Below are 20,000 nucleotides of genomic sequence, written 5' to 3'. Positions count from 1 at the left end.
AACAGCTCAAAAAAGCAAAGAGAAACGACAGTCCATCATTACTTTAAGACACGAAGGTCAGTCAATGTGGAACATTCCGAGAACTTTGTACAGTCGCAAAAACCATCAAGTGCTATGATGTAACTGTCTCTCATGAGGACCGCCACAGGAAAGACCCAGAGTTACCTCTGCTGCAGAGGATAAGTTCATTAGAGTTACCAGCCTCAGAAATTGCATCCCAAATAAATGCTTCACAGAGTTCAAGTAACAGACACATCTCAACATCAACTGTTCAGAGGAGAATCAGGAGAACTGCGTGAATCAGTTCTTCATGGTTGAAATGCAACAAAGACACCACTACTAAAGGACACTGATAAGAAGAAGAGACTTGCTTGAGCCAAGAAACACAAGCAATGGATATTAGACCGGTGGAAATCTGTCCTTTGGTTTGATACGTCCAAATGGGAGATTTTGGGTTCCAACCGCGATGTCTTTGTGAGATGCAGAGTAGGTAAACGGATGTGCATGTGTGGTTCCCACCGTGAAGCATGGAGGAGGAGGTGTGATGGTGTGGGGGTGCTTTGCTGGTGACACTGTCAGTGATTTATTTAGAATGCCAGGCACACTTAACCAGCATGGCTACCACAGCATTCTGCAGCGAAATGCCATCACATCTGGTTTACGCTCAGTGGGACTATCATTTGTTTTTCAACAGGACAATGACCCAACACACCTCCAGGCTGTGTAATGGCTATTTGACCAAGGAGAGTGATGGAGTGCTGCATCAGATGACTTGGCCTCCACAATCACCCAACCTCAACTCAATTGAGAGGGTTTGGGATGAGTTGGACCGCAGAGGGAAGGAAAAGCAGTCAACAAGTGCTCAGCATATGTGGGAACGCCTTCAAGACTGTTGGAAAAGCATTCAAGATGAAGCTGGTTGAGAGAAGGCCAAGAGTGTGGAGAGCTGTCATCAAGGCAAAGAAGCTCAAATATAAAACATATTTTTATTTGTTTAATCTGTGTTTGGTTACTACATGATTCCATATTTTTATTTCATCGTTTTGATGTCTTCACTATTATTCTACAATATAGAAAATTGTACAAATAAAGAAAAGCCCTTGAATGAGTAGGTGTCCAAACTTTTGACTGGTCCTGTATGTGGGTTGTGTGTGTGTATACATCTCAGATTCTTTGTAAATGTATGGTTTATTGTGTATGAGGGGTGTGTATGTGTGTGGGTGTCTGTATCCTAGATTACGTATGTATGAGGGGTGTGTGTGTGTGTGTGTGTGTGTGTGTGTGTGTGTGTGTGTGTGTGTGTGTGTGTGTGTGTGTGTGTGTGTGTGTGTGTGTGTGTGTGTGTGTGTGAATCCTAGAATATGTGTGTATGAGGGGTGTGTGTCTGATCTTTCTGAGGTTGGAGGTAATAAGGTCCTGTCTGGGAATCTGCTTACTGCTCTGAATTACACACTAGAGATATTCAGATGACGGAAACCATCAGTAACGGGAGACTCAGGGATTTGAGCTGAAGTATAAACCTCACTGATACTGTTATGATACTACACTGATTGACTCGTGGCTGTATAAACACACTGATACTGTTATGATACTACACTGATTGACTCGTGGCTGTATAAACACACTGATACTGTTATGATACTACACTGATTGACTCGTGGCTGTATAAACACACTGATACTGTTATGATACTACACTGATTGACTCGTGGCTGTATAAACCTCACTGATACTGTTATGATACTACACTGATTGACTCGTGGCTGTATAAACACACTGATACTGTTATGATACTACACTGATTGACTCGTGGCTGTATAAACACACTGATACTGTTATGATACTACACTGATTGACTTGTGGCTGTATAAACCTCACTGATACTGTTATGATACTACACTGATTGACTCGTGGCTGTATAAACCTCACTGATACTGTTATGATACTACACTGATTGACTCGTGGCTGTATAAACACACTGATACTGTTATGATACTACACTGTTTGACTTGTGGCTGTATAAACCTCACTGATACTGTTATGATACTACACTGATTGACTCGTGGCTGTATAAACCTCACTGATACTGTTATGATACTACACTGATTGACTCGTGGCTGTATAAACACACTGATACTGTTATGATACTACACTGATTGACTCGTGGCTGTATAAACCTCACTGATACTGTTATGATACTACACTGATTGACTCGTGGCTGTATAAACACACTGATACTGTTATGATACTACACTGATTGACTCGTGGCTGTATAAACACACTGATACTGTTATGATACTACACTGATTCTACAATGAGCAGATGGGATCAACTCTGCACTAGCAGACACTAGCTAAATTGAGTCAACAGACTTTCCTCAAGACTAGCTTTAGCGCTAACATGTCTACCCTGTGGTCTCTCTGAGGTTGGAGGTCATAAGGTCCTGTGTGGGATCCTGCTTACTGCTCTGAATTACACACTAGAGATATTCAGGGTGAGGTATCTGGGGTAATTGTGTAATGACTGGTGATAAAAATAGCAGAGTTGTACCCGCTGCTCCCCCAATAGACATTTCCCACCCCCCCATCAACAGACATTTACTGCCCCCACCCCAATGGACATTTTCCACCCCCTCATCAACAGACATTTACTGCCCCCACCCCAATGGACATTTCCCATCCCCCCCATCAACAGACATTTACTGCCCCCACTCCAATGGACATTTCCCACCCCCCCCATCAACAGACATTTACTGCCCCCACCCCAATGGACATTTTCCACCCCCCCCCATCAACAGACATTTACTGCCCCCACCCCAATGGACATTTCCCACCCCCCCATCAACAGACATTTACTGCCCCCACCCCAATGGACATTTCCCACCCCCCCATCAACAGACATTTACTGCCCCCACCCCAATGGACATTTCCCCCACCCCCATCAACAGACATTTACTGCCCCCACCCCAATGGACATCCCCCCCCCCATCAACAGACATTTACTGCCCCCACCCCAATGGACATTTCCCCCCCCCCCCCCCCATCAACAGACATTTACTGCCCCCACCCCAATGGACATTTCCCACCCCCCCGTCAACAGACATTTACTGCCCCCACCCCAATGGACATTTCCCCCGCCCCCATCAACAGACATTTACTGCCCCCACCCCAATGGACATTTCCCACCCCCCCCCATCAACAGACATTTACTGCCCCCACCCCAATGGACATTTCCCACCCCCCCCCATCAACAGACATTTACTGCCCCCACCCCAATGGACATTCCCCCCCCCATCAACAGACATTTACTGCCCCCACCCCAATGGACATTTCCCCCCCCCCCCCCATCAACAGACATTTACTGCCCCCACCCCAATGGACATTTCCCACCCCCCCGTCAACAGACATTTACTGCCCCCACCCCAATGGACATTTCCCCCGCCCCCATCAACAGACATTTACTGCCCCCACCCCAATGGACATTTCCCACCCCCCCCCATCAACAGACATTTACTGCCCCCACCCCAATGGACATTTCCCACCCCCCCCCATCAACAGACATTTACTGCCCCCACCCCAATGGACATTCCCCACCCCCCCCCATCAACAGACATTTACTGCCCCCACCCCAATGGACATTTCCCACCCCCCCCCATCAACAGACATTTACTGCCCCCACCCCAATGGACATTCCCCACCCCCCCCCATCAACAGACATTTACTGCCCCCACCCCAATGGACATTCCCCCCCCCCCATCAACAGATATTTATCATTGCGTATTCTTATTTCTGTTTTCATAATTGTTTTATTTCACTTCGTATTGTTGGAGCTCGGAGATCAACAATTAAACTGTACCCCGTAATTACAACTGCAACCCTGTACATGTGACCATTAAACTATCTCATCTAATCTCTACCCCATAGCTAGGCTCAGCAGACTTGCCTCAAAACCTAGCTTTAGCATTCTGCTAACAGATCTAGCTCTGTTGTCTGGCTCAGCGCTAAACGCTTTGCCATGTAGCTTGGCTTAGTAGCGCTAGGCTAGCTGTTTTGGCTGTGTGTGATCAGAAATGAACAGTTAGACTCCTAAGTGGCTTTGTGTGTAAAATTCCATACTTTATTATTACTTGGATTGTTTAGGAAATGTAGTTGATTGTCAAGTCCTCTCTATTTGTGTAATTTGTCTTGTTCAAAATTAGTTTTGCCTCTAGGTTTTTTGTGGAACTGGGAGACAGTGTCTCGGAAGTGGGTATTGTTATAGTTAATTATAAAGCTGCAAATGAGTGATGAAACACATTACATTGTGAGTGCCTGCATGTCTGTCTATGAGGACCAGTGTAAATCTAAGTACCTTTTCCATACTGAAGCCGGAGTCATGGGCCAGTCTGATCACTAGAAATATACTTCAATTTCGGACATTTGAAAAGCTCCTGAGAACGTGGATGTATACCTTCCTCGGTGCTCACACATAAAAAAGATTTTTTTTAAGTTTCCCAGCACTGGGAGCGGATGAGTGATGCTCGGAGCCGAGGCGCGATGCTCAGTCCTCTGAGCTATGGCACAGGGACGGTTCTCATGGCTGAGGTTTTAAGCTATGTGGCTGAGTGATGGTTGCGGATGTGCATGTGAGGTTGAGAGGAAAAGATAGGTCAAGTATTCAGCAGATGTGCAGTTGTTTTTCCCCCATCGGCGGTATACAGGCCATAGATATTGAACTATCTGTAAGTTATGGTTGTAATGGGACATGTAAAGGTGAGACAGACAGAGATCTGAGCCGATGGTCTACAGGACCATCGGCTCTGAGTATGACTAACTGTTGTCTGAGAGGAGGTCTGTGTTATTTTAGAATAAAGGAGTTCAAAAAGGGTTCTCCGGCTATTCCCATAGGAGAACCTTTTTGGTTCCAGAGAGAACCCCCTTTGGGTTCCATGTAGAGCCCTCTGTGGAAAGGGTCCTACATGGAACCCAAAAGGGTTCTACCTAGATCCCGAAAGGGTTCTACCTGGAACCAAAAAGGGTTCCTCAAAGGGTTCTCCTATGGGGACAGCCCCAAAAAACGTTTAGGTTCTAGATAACACTTTTTTTTAAGAGTGTATAGAAAATAGAGAGGCATTTTGGACACACCAGAGATGTTGGAAATCAGACCTTCTATGATTTATCACTGACATCTCTGCTGCTCTCTTATACTGCTGCTTCAGCAACTTCTACAGTCGTCAAGACAGCCCAAACAGATCTAGGACCAGGCGAAGCTTAGCGAGTCCCTCTTGTTGGAACAAGTACAGTTTAATATATTTTTTCCATTATTAACACCATATAGTACAGTTAAATATGGCCTCACTAATGATAATCTGCAAGGGAATCCGGCTGTCACGCTCTACTGTTAACCTAACACAGCAGGCCAGCGTCTGGTATGGTGTGTGTGTGTGTGTAATTGATATTAGAGGTAATCATTTTGCAATATTTCATTCCGTTGGCCGGTGTGGCTGTTTCTAATTACTGCAGAAAGCTGGGATCCATTACTGAGAGAAAATATTTTTTTCCAAGTCCAGTGTGGAGGCAGACTAGGGCTCTCCTCCAGGCTACTTCTCTCCCTTTTAAGATGACTAAATCAAAGGGCTCAGAGAGAGGGATGAGAGAGAGGGATGAGAAAAATGTAAGAGAGGGATGAAAGAGAGAAAAGAGAGAGAGAGAAGAGGGATGGATGAGAGAAAGGGAAGAGAGAAAAGAGAGAGAGAAAAGAGAGAGAGATGAGAGAGAGAAGAGAGAGAAGGAAGAGAGAGAGGAAAGAGAGAGAGACGAGAGAGAGGGAAGAGAGAGGGATGAGAGAGGGAAGAGAGAGAGGGATCACAGAGGGAAGAGAGAGAGAAGAGAGGGAAGAGAGAGATAAGAGGGAGGGAGGGATGAGAGAGAGGGAAGAGAGAGAGAGATGAGAGAGAGGGGCTCAGAGAGAGGGATGAGAGAGAAGGATGAGAGAAAGAGAAGAGAGAGGGATGATAAACAGCACGGAGAGAGAGGGCTGAGAGGGTTTTTCCCTGGTCGAGATAGACCTCCAAGCTCTGTCAACTGTCCAGTGGGCTGAGAGAGAAGGATGAGAGAGGGGGATGAGAGGGGGGGTAAGGGGGATGAGAGAGGGGGATGAGAGCGGTGGGGGAGAGGGGGATGAGAGAGGGGGATGGAGATAAGGGGAGTGTGTGGTGCGTAAAGACATGCATGATTATTGTACTGGCAGGGGATAGAAGGCTATTGGGGTCTGTTAAAGACATAACCTCATCTCCAGTATGGTGGTTGAAGATTAGGATCTTTTCAAATGAGTTTAGTTTAAAATAGGCTTGGCTGTTTTCCACTCCACCAATAGGAATTATTTATAATTTTCATAACACACAGAGAGCAGACAGCATCCTCAAAAGCAGCTTCAGTAACAGTAGCCTCTGGCTCTAAAACAGCCAGGCTTTCCTCTCCTCTCCTCTGTTTCTTTGTCTTTCACTTCATCATCCAGGGGATTTACCTCAGGGTTGCCATGTGTTGGCACCTGGGTAGCCATGTGTTGGCAGATATCCCCACTCACTCCTCCCTTCTGCCTCTGCTCTGTCAGAGCCAAAAACAATGCGCCAAACAGACAGGGGCTGGCAATCCACCGTTAGTCTGCTCTAATGGTTGCATAATAAGGAGTAGAAGAGAAAAAGATTACCATGAGCTTTCTTTCTTGCTCACCTTCCACCATTCTTTTTCTCTCATCATATTTCTTTCTTTGTCAACCGCCTGTTTTTCTCCTCCGTTATCTTCTCCCCCCCCCTCTCTCTGTCGCTCTCTCATAGATGTGGCTATGATTTAACCTTTAACCCCACTAGATACAGGCACATTCAAAGCCCACCTCATGCAGACAGTACTCTCTATTCCATTCATCCCTAATGAAGCTCAGAAAGTGGTCACACTTCACAGCCTGCCGAGTTCTCTCCATTCATTGCCCATGTTGCATTTCACTGCCTTTTCCGTTCACACTTTCACTACTTGGCCATTCAGCGCCCACATTTCCCTCCCCCCAAAATGTGTGTGAACGTGTCAATGTGTGCACATGTGTACGTACGTGTGTGTCTTCCGAAAGTCTCGCTCTCTCTGTTATGTGCAAAGAGAAAAGCAGAACCCATAATTCAGCAGATGTTTATAAAAACAACATCACATATGTTGAGTGTAATGCGTCATGGAATAATGACAGTTCCCCCCTCCTGTAGTGTGGTTCATAAACCCTGCTGGAGGGGTCAGTGGCACGAGGAAGTCAACTCTCTGGAATGTCAACCTGGGGGGGGGAAGGACGGAAGGAGGATGGGGGAGGAATGATGAGGTTGACCCATTGGGAGAATGAAGTGAGAGTCATAGACAGAAAGAGGTCACTGTTATGAACTAAACCCCTACTTACCCCATGCTACCCATGTAAACACACACATTAAAAAAGGCTAACGACCTCATAGCTGGTGTGTGTCTGCTCTGATCATTAATTCAATGACAGGACAGCTGCTCATCTGTCATGTATCAGTGAGTCTGGAAGCTAAGTAGATGTGAGGGATATGGACATGTGAATGAAGAGTTTTGAAACATGCCAGGATGAGAAGAATATGATACACCTGTCAAACGTAGAACGTCCCATGGGAGTTGAGTTGAACCTTTTTTGCCGTTGTCATTTGCTCACAATTGAAGATTCATCAAAAACAAGTTCTCGGTTCTAGTTCAGTCTTGTCTAATCTTTGTTTGACTGGCTACCACAGTAGCCTATCCTGAGTCAGTTTAACCACCTCCCTTTCTCTATTTTCCGTCCAGCGGTCTTCCCATTCCTTGCATGATATATGCATTAGCAACCCTCCAATTCCTATTGGCTCAGATGGTTTCTGATGCCTCTGGAGACCAGATGATTCACTGTAGCCCTTAAAGGACCGGATCATCTGAAATAGCTGCCTGGTTTCCACACATTGACACGGCGTCACTGGTAACTTCTCTGGGCGTCGACACTGTGATTGACAGGATAGGCTCAGGAGTGTGTGTGTGTGTGTGTGTGTGTGTGTAGTCAGAAGATCAGAGAGTGGGTCCATTAATCTCCGGTTTGACTTTCACTTTGGTAAATCCCTGATGGTATGAGTAGGATGTGGATTTTGTCCTGAGCACGTACCCTGAGTGACCACAGAAAACTCCTGGCCCTATAGGTTCAAGGCATCTCCAGTGAAACCTCTGCACGCTCTCTCCTCATTACTGACCCCGTTTTGAAATTGACACCACACATTCTCCAGAAATGTGGGTTTGTCCCCCCCCCCCTCCTGCCCCCAGCCAGTGCCTACTGGTCTCTCCTCCTCCTCCTCTTCCTCCTCATTCTCCTCTCCTCCTCCTCCTCCTCCTCCTCTTCCTCCACCACCCCTTCCTTCTCCAGTATGCCACACACTAAACACCAGAGGTGCTCTCTGACCTCCTGTGATGAATAACAGGGTCAGATGTTAAGAGAGAGCAGAAGAAGGCGTACGAGTGGCAGACAGACAGCGAGAGAGGGGGATTATAGAGAGACAGACATACAGACAGAGAGAGATAGAGAGATGGAGAGAGAGGGGCAAGACAGACAGATGGACGGACGGACGGACAGACAGAGATAGAGAGAGAGATGGAGAGAGAGGGGAAGACAGACAGACAGACAGACAGACAGACAGACAGACAGACAGACAGACAGACAGACAGACAGAAGACAGACAGACAGACAGACAGACAGACAGACAGACAGACAGACAGACAGACAGACAGACAGACAGACAGACAGACAGACAGACAGACAGACAGACAGACAGACAGAAGGTTTTAGGGGACGTGTCTGGAAAACGGCTGTCATCACTGATGCTGAGGAGACAGCAGAGACCAGGGCCTCAGGTCTTTGAGGTTACGTGGCTGCAGGAAACTGCTGAAATATGTGTCAGATATGTCTGAGATATGGCTGACACACACACACACACCCTCTGCAGGGTCAGCTGAGTTCAATGGACGTTGGTCCACATGGCAGCTGGTGCTATGGGTCCCCACGGTGCAGGACCCATGGGAGTTCTAAAGCTCTCCAAGAATGTAATATGTTGTTTATCTTACAAAGGGCTCCCCATTCTGTGTGTGTGTGTGTATGTGTGTGTGTGTGTGTGTGTGTGTGTGTGTGTATGCATGTGTGCACGTGTGTGTGTGCAAACACAATCAACCTGTTGTGAAAATGCACAAAGATCCCTCATGATCTTAGGCCTAGTGGTATAGGGAAATAACATCTTCCTGTCTCTTCACTGCACTCCTCTCCTCCAGGGCATGTATTCAGAAAGCTTCTCAGAGTAGGAGTGCTGATCTAGGATCAGGTCGCCCTCTGTACATGTAATCTTCTTCATTATGATCTAAAATGCTAAACTGATTCTAGATCAGCACTCCCACACTGAGATGCTTAATGAATATGTTACCTGAATCCAGGCTCCAAGCAGGCACAGCCTGCATCTCAAAACCTCCTTTAGGTCGTGTATCAAAACCTCCTTTATGTCGTGTCTCAAAACCTCCTTTATGTCGTGTCTCAAAACCTCCTTTAGGTCGTGTATCAAAACCTCCTTTAGGTCGTGTCTCAAAACCTCCTTTAGGTCGTGTATCAAAACCTCCTTTAGGTCGTGTCTCAAAACCTCCTTTAGGTCGTGTATCAAAACCTCCTTTAGGTCGTGTCTCAAAACCTCCTTTAGGTCGTGTATCAAAACCTCCTTTAGGTCGTGTCTCAAAACCTCCTTTATAGGTCGTATCTCAAAACCTCCTTTAGGTCGTGTCTCAAAACCTCCTTTAGGTCGTGTCTCAAAACCTCCTTTATGTCGTGTCTCAAAACCTCCTTTAGGTCGTGTCTCAAAACCTCCTTTAGGTCGTGTCTCAAAACCTCCTTTAGGTCGTGTCTCAAAACCTCCTCGTGTCTCAAAACCTCCTTTAGGTCGTGTCTCAAAACCTCCTTTAGGTCGTGTCTCAAAACCTCCTTTAGGTCGTGTCTCAAAACCTCCTCGTGTCTCAAAACCTCCTTGTGTCTCAAAACCTCCTTTGGGTCGTGTCTCAAAACCTCCTTTAGGTCGTGTCTCAAAACCTCCTTTAGGTCATGTCTCAAAACCACCTTTAGGTCGTCTCTCAAAACCTCCTCGTGTCTCAAAACCTCCTTTAGGTCGTGTCTCAAAACCTCCTTTAGGTAGTGTCTCAAAAACCACCTTTAGGTCGTGTCTCAAAACCACCTTTAGGTCGTGTCTCAAAACCTCCTTTAGGTCGTGTCTCAAAACCTCCTTTAGGTCGTGTCTCAAAACCTCCTTTAGGTCGTGTCTCAAAACCTCCTTTAGGTCGTGTCTCAAAACCTCCTTTAGGTCGTGTCTCAAAACCTCCTTTAGGTCGTGTCTCAAAACCTCCTTTAGGTCGTGTCTCAAAACCTCCTCGTGTCTCAAAATCTCCTTGTGTCTCAAAACCTCCTTTAGGTCGTGTCTCAAAACCTCCTTTAGGTCGTGTCTCAAAACCTCCTTTAGGTCATGTCTCAAAACCACCTTTAGGTCGTCTCTCAAAACCTCCTCGTGTCTCAAACCTCCTTTAGGTCGTGTCTCAAAACCTCCTTTAGGTAGTGTCTCAAAACCTCCTTTAGGTCGTGTCTCAAAACCACCTTTAGGTCGTGTCTCAAAACCACCTTTAGGTCGTGTCTCAAAACCACCTTTAGGTCGTGTCTCAAAACCTCCTTTAGGTCGTGTCTCAAAACCTCCTTTAGGTCGTGTCTCAAAACCTCCTTTAGGTCGTGTCTCAAAACCTCCTTTAGGTCGTGTCTCAAAACCTCCTTTAGGTCGTGTCTCAAAACCTCCTTTAGGTCGTGTCTCAAAACCTCCTTTAGGTCGTGTCTCAAAACCTCCTTTAGGGTTTTTCCCAAATGGCACCCTGTTCCCTATATACTTTGGACCAGGGCCTACAGGGCCTATAGGACTCTGGTCAAAAGTAGTATACTACATAGGGAATAGGGTGCAATTTGGGATGCACACTTGCTCTTTCTTCCTGAGTCACCTGGCAGACAACTCAACCTGACAAAATGTTTCAGCAGAGCCTTCAGCTGTAGTGGGTCAGGCTAAAATAGAGAGATGCTGGTTTGGGTTTCACGATGCGTGTTTTTGTCTGTCTGTGTGTGTGTGTGTGTGTCTGTGTGTGTGAATGTCTACTGAGACCGACAGCTATTGATGGCTTTCATTGGGTGAAGAGAATGGTGTTTGCAAAAGCAGTAGCATGAAGTTTCCCCTAGACAATGAATGATCTGATGTCAATTTTGTATAAGCGGTTTTGTAATGGTAAAGGTTAGGATTTTGTGACAGTAAACTGATCATAGATCTGCGCCTATGGGCAACGGAGCAGTTTGTGTGTTTTTCTGTGTCAGTGTGTCTGTGTGTGTGTGCGTGTCCTCGTACCTGTGTGTGTGTCTGTATACCTGTGTGCGTGTGTGTGTGTGTGTGTACAGACCCTGGTTGCCTGGTTGTATTTTGGTCCCATTATTTCTGGTGTGGCTGTATTGAGATGCGTTGTGTTCCAGACAGCAGCTCCTAACAGTGTAAGAATCGTGTTCTATATGAGACGGTTGCCATCTAACTGACTCATGCAGCCGTCAGACAGACAGGCCAGAGTCTGAGTACCAAACTTCCTGCATGACACTGCTGCTTTATTAGTCTGTCTCTATGTGTGTCTCATTCTATCTGTCTGTTGATCTGTCTGTCTGTTGACCTGTCTGTCTGTTAGGCTCTGTCTGTTGATCTGTCTGTCTGTTAGTCTCTGTCTGTTAGGCTCTGTCTGTCTGTTGACCTGTCTGTCTGTTGCCCTGTCTGTCTGTTAGTCTCTGTCTGTTGATCTGTCTGTCTGTTAGTCTCTGTCTGTTGATCTGTCTGTTGACCTGTCTGTCTGTTAGGCTCTGTCTGTTGACCTGTCTGCCTCTTAGGCTATGTCTGTTGATCTGTCTGTCTGTTAGTCTCTGTCTGTTGATCTGTCTGTCTGTTGACCTGTCTGTCTGTTAGGCTCTGTCTGTTGACCTGTCTGTCTGTTCGGCTCTGTCTGTTGACCTGTCTGTCTGTTAGGCCCTGTCTGTTGATCTGTCTGTCTGTTAGTCTCTGTCTGTTTATCTGTCTGTCTGTTAGTCTCTGTCGGTTGATCTGTCTGTCTGTTAGGCTCTGTCTGTTGACCTGTCTGTCTGTTCGTCTCTGTCTGTTGACCTGTCTGTCTGTTAGGCCCTGTCTGTTGATCTGTCTGTCTGTTAGTCTCTGTCTGTTTATCTGTCTGTGTGTTAGTCTCTGTCTGTTGACCTGTCTGTCTGTTAGTCTCTGTCTGTCTGTTTATCTGTCTGTTTGTCTGCCTGTCAGTCTCTGTTTGTCTCATTCTCTGTCTGTCTGTCTGTCTGTCTGTCTGTCTGTCTGTCTGTCTGTCTGTCTGTCTGTCTGTCTGTCTGTCTGTCTGCTTATGTTTGTCTGTTTGTCTGTTAATCTGTCTGTCTGCTAGTCTCATTTTATTTGTCTGTCTGTTAGTCTCTGTCTGTTTCTCTGTCTGTTTCTCTGTCTGTTTCTCTGTCTGTTTATCTGTCTGTTTGTCTGTCTGTCTGACTGTCTGTCTGACTAACTGACTGTCTGTGTGTCTGACTGTATGTGTGTGTGTGTGTCTGTCTGTTTGCCTCTGTGTGTCTAGCTATGTGTATATGTTACATGAGTCCCTAGACCTCTACTTGTGGTTTCGTAGTGAACCCTCCTCCTGCCACAGCTAATGTCTTTATGCAGCAGTCGTCTCTGGCAGCACAAATGGAAGCCTATTCCCTATAATGCACTACTGTTGACCAGAGCCTTATAGAACCTGGTCAATAATAGTGCACTATGGATGAATTAGGGTGTCATTTAGGACCCAGTCTCTCTTTGGGTCCTGTGGAAACAGTCTATGTCTGCCTGTGTGTGTTGCTTCCTAGAGATGGAAAACCAACCAACCCCACCAACTGAGTCCCAGGCCCTGAACCAAACAGACTACATTACTGGACCACAGGCTCCAATCTCCCAACCCATTGGTCGGTGGCAGTGACCAACCGTGGTTCTGTGGTCAATGAATGCTGTGGTTCAATACTTATCATTTTCAATCTCTGACGTGTTTTGTTAAAGTGCCTGTGAATAACAGGCTTTTAGTTTATAAGTGGGTGGTTTAGCAGTGTGCGTGCATGAGTGTGTGCATGAATATGGGTGTGTGTATATGTGTGTATGTATATGTGTGTTTGTGTTTGTATTCCTCATTATGTTTTTACACAAATTCGAGTTTTTTGAGCTCCTCATATCTTGTACTTTTGGTCACTAGTTTACTTTCTGTCTCTCCTCTCCTTAGGGCGTCAGCCCTGCTCACTGACAGCCCTGCTCACTGACAGCCCCGCTCACTGACAGCCCCGCTCACTGACAGCCCCGCTCACTGACAGCCCTGCTCACTGACAGCCCCGCTCACTGACAGCCCCGCTCACTGACAGCCCCGCTCACTGACAGCCCCGCTCACTGACAGCCCCGCTCACTGACAGCCCCGCTTACTGCCTAATTGACTCATGTTAGTTATACAGGGTTTGCCAAACACGTCACCACTCTGTCCTGCTCAACTGAACATACCCCTGGCCATGAGGAAATCACTGCATACCACAGTTCTAATAACCAGCTCAAAAGTAATTATTCAATTGCCGCTTTAATTCTGACGAAGCAATTACGAACCCTCCAGCCTGTTTCTGACACGCACGCAGAAGGCTTTAGAATGAGCTAAGGATATGAAAATGAAACTCCCCCGATGGTTTAAATGTAATTTCAGACGGATAGTGTCCAGCGTCACATCTGCTTTTTAAGCTTGTGTTCCTCAAAGAGCTACGTTACATGACCAAAGGTATGTGGACACCTACTCGTCTAACATTTAACTTCAAAGTCATGAGCATTAATATGGAGTTGGTCCCCCCTTTGCTGCTATAACAGCCTCTATAACAGCCTATGTCTGAGATATGGCTCACACACACACACACACACACACACACACACACACACACACACACACACACACACACACAACACACACACACACACACACACACACACACACACACACACACACACTGCAGGGTCAGCTGAGTTCAATGGACGTTGGTCCACATGGCAGCTGGTGCTATGGGTCCCCACGGTGCAGGACCCACGGGAGTTCTAAAGCTCTCCAAGAATGTAATATGTTGTTTATCTTACAAAGGGCTCCCCATTCTGTGTGTGTGTGTATGTGTGTGTGTGTATGTATGTGTGTGTGTGTGTGTGTGTGTGTGTGTGTGTGTGTGTGTGTGTGTGTGTGTGTGTGTGTGTGTGTGTGTGTGTGTGTGTGTGTGTATGCATGTGAGCACGTGTGTGTGTGCAAACACAATCAACCTGTTGTGAAAATGCACAAAGATCCCTCATGATCTTAGGCCTAGTGGTATAGGGATATAACATCTTCCTGTCTCTTCACTGCACTCCTCTCCTCCAGGGCATGTATTCAGAAAGCTTCTCAGAGTAGGAGTGCTGATCTAGGATCAGGTCGCCCTCTGTACATGTAATCTTATTCATTATGATCTAAAATGCAAACTGATTCTCGATCAGCACTCCCACACTGAGATGCTTAATGAAAATGTACCCTGAATCCAGGCTCCAAGCAGGCACTCAGCCTGTTTGCTAAGACTTCTTGCTGATACACTTTGCTGGAGTCTGTACCTGTGTACCGAGCACTGACCGACTGCATCTATTTATCAACACAGCTACAATCTCCCCAGTCACTCTGACTCCAACCACAGCCTTCATCACCTCTCCTCACATCTCAAAACGTCCTTTAGATGTTGTGTTGGCATTGCGCATGGTGATCTTAGGCTTGTGTGTGGCTGCTCGGACATGGAAACCCATTTCATGAAGCTCCCAACTAATAGTTATTGTGTTGCAACCGAGGACAGACAATTCTTATGCACTACGTGTTTCAGCACTCAGTGGTCCCGTTCTGTGAGCTTTTGTTCGTCCTAGACGTTTCCACTTCACAATAACAGCATTTACAGTTGACCGGGGCAGCCCTAGCAGTAAGGCCATTCTACTGCCAATGTTTGTCTATGGAGATTGCATGGCTGTGTGCTCGATTTTATACACCTGTCAGCAGCGGGTGTGGCTGAAATAGCTGAATCCACTCATTTGAAGGGTACTTTTGTATATGTTGTGTATTTATCCCCCTGAGGCCGGGTTTTCTTTTAATGATTGCAGCAAAAAAGACTGTAGAAACGGTTCAACTCTCCGAGGTGGGGAGTCTGTGGTGAACATGTTCAAACGCTACTTGATGTGTGTGTGTGTGTGTGTGTGTGTGTGTGTGTGTGTGTGTGTGTGTATGTTAGCCAAGGCCTCCCCACCACCAGTGCCATACAACCAGCTACCAGGCCATTCACTTAAAATACTTTCCCAACACAACTCCCCCTCCAACGTTCAAAGCTGGCCAAATCTACGAGATGGGTGCTACTGACACCAGCCTTGTGGCTGTGTGTGTGTGTGTGTGTGTGTGTGTGTGTGTGTGTGTGTGTGTGTGTGTGTGTGTGTGTGTGTATGCGTGTATGCGTGCCTGCAAGCATGTGGGTGTGTGTGTCCCCCGGGATAAGGAAGGAGTGAGTCTCTGATAAGAGAGAGAGAGGTTTGGGAGACTGAAGCACTGAAATGCGGGTGATAGTGTAAGAGAGGTGTCGACTGAGGAAGGGAACCAACTGTCAGCGGCCTACGTAGCCTGTAGGCTAGCCGTTCAGTCTCTGTGTGTGTGTGTGTGTGTGTGTGTGTGTGTGTGTGTGTGTGTGTGAGAATGGACACATCTGGTCCTCAGGGGCTGCAGTATTAATGGTTGCCCCTGCTGAATAACATTTATTGTATTGAATTGAATTTGATTTCTCCCAGATGTTTCATTGATAAATGTTTTATTGATCATGAATTGATTGCTCAGAGGGTGACTGGATCAAAGTTACCCATCCCTGAATCAGGGCCTGTATTCATAAGAGTAGGATTGCTGATATAGGATCAGTTTAGCATTTTTTCTAATAATGAATAAGATTACATGGACAGGGGGGTTGGATCTGATCCTAGATCAGCATTCCTACTCTAAGACCCTTAGTGGATACGGGTTCAGAGACGTGTACTTTACTTTACTTTAATGACTTCATTGTCCCCATGGGGACATGTTGTTGCAGTGTCATGTACACGTTTAAAGTGCCATTTAAACACAAAACAAATTGACAATACAACTTTCATAACAGCTACATACCAATAAAAAGAGACTGCTGGCCTTACTGGGTTGATAGGAACATTAGCCTGCTGGCCTTACTGGGTCGATAGGAACATTAGCCTGCTGGCCTTACTGGGTCGATGAGAACATTAGCCTGCTGGCCTTACTGGGTCGATGAGAACATTAGCCTGCTGGCCTTACTGGGTCGATGAGAACATTAGCCTGCTGGCCTTACTGGGTCGATGAGAACATTAGCCTGCTGGCCTTACTGGGTCGATGAGAACATTAGCCTGCTGGCCTTACTGGGTCGATGAGAACATTAGCCTGCTGGCCTTACTGGGTCGATGAGAACATTAGCCTGCTGGCCTTACTGGGTTGATAGGAACATTAGCCTGCTGGCCTTACTGGTCGATAGGAACATTAGCCTGCTGGCCTTACTGGGTCGATAGGAACATTAGCCTGCTGGCCTTACTGGGTCGATAGGAACATTAGCCTGCTGGCCTTACTGGGTCGATAGGAACATTAGCCTGCTGGCCTTACTGGGTCGATAGGAACATTAGCCTGCTGGCCTTACTGGGTCGATAGGAACATTAGCCTGCTGGCCTTACTGGGTTGATAGGAACATTAGCCTGCTGGCCTTACTGGGTCGATAGGAACATTAGCCTGCTGGCCTTACTGGGTTGATAGGAACATTAGCCTGCTGGCCTTACTGGGTCGATAGGAACATTAGCCTGCTGGCCTTACTGGGTTGATAGGAACATTAGCCTGCTGGCCTTACTGGGTCGATGAGAACATTAGCCTGCTGGCCTTACTGGGTTGATAGGAACATTAGCCTGCTGGCCTTACTGGGTCGATAGGAACATTAGCCTGCTGGCCTTACTGGGTCGATAGGAACATTAGCCTGCTGGCCTTACTGGGTCGATGAGAACATTAGCCTGCTGGCCTTACTGGGTCGATGAGAACATTAGCCTGCTGGCCTTACTGGGTCGATGAGAACATTAGCCTGCTGGCCTTACTGGGTCGATGAGAACATTAGCCTGCTGGCCTTAATGGGTCGATGAGAACATTAGCCCTGCTGGCCTTACTGGGTCGATGAGAACATTAGCCTGCTGGCCTTACTGGGTCGATAGGAAATTAGCCTGCTGGCCTTACTGGGACGATAGGAACATTAGCCTGCTGGCCTTACTGGGTCGATAGGAACATTAGCCTGCTGGTCTTACTGGGTCGATGAGAACATTAGCCTGCTGGCCTTACTGGGTCGATGAGAACATTAGCCTGCTGGCCTCACTGGGTCGATGAGAACATTAGCCTGCTGGCCTTACTGGGTCGATGAGAACATTAGCCTGCTGGCCTTACTGGGTCGATGAGAACATTAGCCTGCTGGCCTTACTGGGTCGATAGGAACATTAGCTTGCTGGCCTTACTCTGGGTCGATAGGAACATTAGCCTGCTGGCCTTATGGGGTCGATAGGAAACATTAGCCTGCTGGCCTTACTGGGTCGAAGGACATTAGCCTGCTGGCCTTACCGTGTCGATGAGACATTAGCCTGCTGGCCTTACTGGGTCGATGAGAAACATGTAGCCTGCTGGCCTTACTGGTTTGATAGGAACATGGAGCCTGCTGGCCTTACTGGGTCGATGAGAACATGAGCCTGCTGGCCTTACTGGGTCGATAGGAACATTAGCCTGCTGGCCTTAACTGGGTCGATGAGAACATTAGCCTGCTGGCCTTACTGGGTCGATAGGAACATTAGCCTGCTGGCCTTACTGGGTCGATAGGAACATTAGCCTGCTGGCCTTACTGGGTCGATGAGACCATTAGCCTGCTGGCGCTTAATGAGGGTCCGATGAGACATTAGCCTGCTGCCTTATGGGTCGATAGGACATTAGCCTGCTGGCTTACTGGTTTGATAGGAAATTCGCCTGCTGGCCTTACTGGGTCGATGAGAACATTAGCCTGCTGGCCTTACTGGGGTCGATAGGAACATTAGCCTGCTGGCCTTACTGGGTCGATAGGAACATTAGCCTGCTGGCCTTACTGGGTCGATGAGAAATTAGCCTGCTGGCCTTACTGGGTCGATGAGAACATTAGCCTGCTGGCCTTACTGGGTCGATGAGAACATTAGCCTGCTGGCCTTACTGGGTCGATGAGAACATTAGCCCTGCTGGCCTTACTGGGTCGATGAGAACATTAGGCCTGCTGGCCTTACTGGGTCGATGAGAACATTAGCCTGCTGGCCTTACTGGGTCGATGAGAACATTAGCCTGCTGGCCTTACTGGGTCGATAGGAACATTAGCCTGCTGGCCTTACTGGATCGATAGGAACATTAGCCTGCTGGCCTTACTGGGTCGATGAGAACATTAGCCTGGCTGGCCTTACTGGTCGATAGGAAATTAGCCTGCTGGCCTTACTGGTTCGATAGGAACATTAGCCTGCTGGCCTTACTGGGTCGATGAGACATTAGCCTGCTGGCCTTACTGGGTCGATAGGAACATTAGCCTGCTGGCCTTACTGGGTCGATAGGAACATTAGCCTGCTGGCCTTACTGGGTCGATGAGAACATTAGCCTGGCTGGCCTACTGGGTCGATGAGAACATTAGCCTGCTGGCCTTACTGGGTCGATGAGAACATTAGCCTGCTGGCCTTACTGGTTTGATAGGAACATTAGCCCAGGCTATGTAGGAGGGATATCACACCCTGGCACAAATGATTGTCTAGTTGTGTTTTTCCTGACAAGGGGTGCCCTATACCTGCGCCCAGAGTGTCTAGATCCAAGTCCGGGTACAAAGTACAGCTCTTATATGCGTGACAAGTAACATTGTGAAAGACCGCTGCGGTTTACAAGCTGAACAACAACAGTGTGGTTTGGGAGTAAAAGTGGCTGACAGGATCTATTTGTCTGTCTCTGTGAGGTTGCCTTGGTTAGCTTCTGCAGGTCACTTTTTTCTGCACTGCTTTTATTGTGGTTAGATTTTACGATGTTCAGGTCTGAGCAAGGGTTCAGTCACTAACAATAATTACTTTGGCGGTTTGGAGTTGAGCCTCAACAAACTTGTTCCGGGCAAAGCCCAAGTAACAAAAAAATGGGTGTGCGAGTGAGTGTGTGTATGTGCGTGCGTGTGTAAGTTATATTCAGAGCAGGTTCATAATGTAGCGTTTTGGCCCGAGACGAATCCCAGGAGAATCGCCCCAAAACCCACAATCTTTGGAAGGAAAGCAAAAGCACACAATTATAATCAGCTTGGATTTATGATAACAAAACATGTAAAGCGGTTGTTACCTAGCAACCATGTATCGGGATTCTTTTGTACTTTTATGAATGATTTTTCTGCAGTAAGTTGCTGAGAACAAGGATCTGTAGAACACTGTAGCATTGTCATCCAACGTTTTGAAAATACATATTATTCATGTGTATTCAGTGTATATTGTAGGAGCTATAATATTATTGTTCATAAATCAATGTAATCGCAGTAATCCCTTATCAAACAATACCCGTGGTGACGGCCAATGAAAACAGAACAATCGATAACTTGACACTCCCTCATCAATTAATCTGTATTACAAAATCGAAAATCCCTTGTAAATCCGGATTTATCTGAAGATCTCAACTGACAGCCATGTGCCAAGAGAAACCAAGGAGTGAGCCACTTTGTCTATGGAGAGGGGGCGAGAGAGCGAGAGGGGGCGAGCGAGAGAGAGAGAGAGAGAGAGAGAGA

The 20,000-nt window shown here is 46.9% G+C and overlaps 1 protein-coding gene across 2 annotated transcripts in view; it reads left to right on the top strand.

Moving 5' to 3' along the window:
* The window catches only part of LOC109906225 (sushi, von Willebrand factor type A, EGF and pentraxin domain-containing protein 1), a 155,671-nt gene that overhangs the window by 1,659 nt on the left and 134,012 nt on the right, over window positions 1–20,000 (top strand). The gene's annotated exons all lie outside the window — the stretch shown is intronic.

The sequence above is a fragment of the Oncorhynchus kisutch genome, linkage group LG16 (assembly GCF_002021735.2).
Source record: "Oncorhynchus kisutch isolate 150728-3 linkage group LG16, Okis_V2, whole genome shotgun sequence".
Taxonomy (NCBI): Eukaryota; Metazoa; Chordata; class Actinopteri; order Salmoniformes; family Salmonidae; genus Oncorhynchus; species Oncorhynchus kisutch.
Note: the sequence above shows the minus strand (reverse complement) of the source record. Positions and strands in the feature narration are given on the sequence as shown.